Source organism: Herpailurus yagouaroundi, unplaced genomic scaffold (assembly GCF_014898765.1).
Source record: "Herpailurus yagouaroundi ecotype Mexico unplaced genomic scaffold, PumYag 160, whole genome shotgun sequence".
NCBI classification, from domain to species: domain Eukaryota; kingdom Metazoa; phylum Chordata; class Mammalia; order Carnivora; family Felidae; genus Herpailurus; species Herpailurus yagouaroundi.
In genome coordinates this window covers 26459399-26461801 of record NW_024412401.1, presented here as the reverse complement: position 1 = coordinate 26461801, position 2403 = coordinate 26459399, and positions in this window count along the sequence as shown.

Here is a 2403-nt window from a genome sequence, read left to right as displayed (position 1 = left end):
TTGTTTTGTAAAAACAATAAACAATGCAGTTTTCAGAGCCTTCTCTCAGCCTTCTGAATTCTCCCGTATTTATCCAAAGTGACCTGGTTTGAGGTTATAATTTAGAATTATACTATAAGTTTATATCTTGTCTTTGCTCTTGGGTTAGCCCTATTTGAGCTCATCTAGAAGCTGGTTTATTATCTCATGCAATCTATTCTCCACATACGACCTTGTTGCATTTGTTCCATCCCTGCAGCCCTGATAAACTTCACCAAAACTGACTGCACTTTAGCTGTGGCCTCACATTTGGGTTGATGAAACAACTCAAAAACCCTCAGTGTGGCATCTTGGAGTTGATCTGAGTTTCCCAATCACCTAGGAGATAGGAAATTGCCCCTACTTGGCATATTTGTGTTTGGCATTGAATTTGATGACACATGTACCATACTCTCAGAGGACATTCTTCAATGTTTAATCATTTTACAAATCCTTTGGTCTTCAACACATTGCTGACAAGAGTGTTACTTATGTAGTAGATTACGTAATAGCTTTCAGCAGTCTCAACCAGTCTAAAGAAGGCTGCTACACAACCTTTTTTTGTTTTTCCAGTTTATGTTCGTAACACTGTATCAATTTTCTAAAAATTAGCCCTTTGTGCTTTGGGGTTTTTTCCCACTCCCCTTCACCCATTTTGCCCATCCTCCCACCCCCTTCCCATCTGTCAACCATGAGTTTACTCTCTGTATTTACGGATCTGTTTCTGCTTTGTTTGTTCATTTGCTTTATTGTTTAGGATCCATAAAGTGAAATCATATGACATTTGTCTTCCTCTGAGTTATTTCACCCAGCATAATACCTTCTATGGTCCATCCATATTGTCACAACCTTTCTGTTTTATATAAGCAGTACTGGCATGGTATACATTAATAACAATTAATGGATTAATGTTATTAAAAGTTGCATTTATTTTTTAATTACCACCTTTATTGTTGCCAAAAAATAATTTCTGAACTTAACAATCATGCTCTTGGGAAAGCAAAACCCACTTGTTTGTATATTACCTCATACTGATATTCCAAAGATAAACTCATAAAGTGAAGCACCTAGAATTGTATATGATCTAGAGTAAATTTCCAGGAATGTTAGCTATTATATGCATTTTAAAATACTTTGTTGCTTCCTTGATTTTTAGTTTGGTTTACTCTTTTCAGAGTATTGATTGGTTGAAGTAATCACACCAAAATCATGCTCCACTGACCCTCAAGAAAACATAGAGAAAACATCAACCAATAGTACCTGAAGGCAGCCTAACAAAGTTATCCTCAACTGTACCTTGGGAAAATACATTGACAACCACGCCTAGCTGAGCCTTGGAGAAACATACCTAAGCCTTTTTTATGGAGAGGTATCTTATTTTGTGGGTGCTTCAAACTCTGAGTCATAAGAGAATTCCTTAAAGCAATGACATATTTTGTTTAGTTGAATCTGGAAAGACTGGGACTTGTCTAAAATACCTGACAGAGATATTTAATAAATACTCATCAACAATCACTTCTTGAAACAGGAAATTCATTTTTAAAAAGTTTTTTATTGCATACCTGCTCTGTGCTAAGTTGCGGTGGAACCCAGGAGAATAATATGACATTGTTTCTGATTTTAAGAGTTTCAGTGTTTTTGGAGATGCAATTTTTTCAAAAGACAAATGGCAGAAACATGGAGTAGGATAAGCGCTGTTGAGTGTTTATATAAAAGGAGCTCAATTTTCACTGAAATGTTTGAGGGAGCTTTACAAAAGGAGATGCACATCAGATCATAGAGCCCAACAAAAGAGCACTGCTTATCTTCCAGGTCTGAAGAGGTTCGTATGGTAGGGATCATTTCTCAAAGCAGGTATTTGTGACAGGCATTGTTTAAATTGTGCAGACTGGCATGCAAGTTACGTATATGAGTTTCCTTTGGATGCAATTCAATCAACAAATATTTATTGAGCATCTAATATGTGTCTAGCAAGGACTCATCATAGGGAGCTTGTGGTTTGCTCAGACCTGTATAGTTGAAAACTTCATGTGGGGTGAGGGATCCATCTAATGCATGGCAACTTCATATCCCCATATTCATATACCAGAATGCCCTAGCATGAAGATGAAAAATTACATGATTATCATGACAATTCTTACACAAATACCCTTGTCTAATTGTTCACTTTAAATCATCATGGGTGAGTTTTATGTTTTGTGTTTTTTTCACCTTCAATGTCCTTTATTATTATAATGAATATTTTCTACAAAGATTCCTACTGAGTAGATCAAAATCTTCAAGATAAAAAGCTTCTGCACTGCAAAGGAAACAATCAACAAAACCAAAAGGCAACAGCTGGAATGGGATAAGGTATTTGCAAGTGACATATCAGATAAAGAGTCA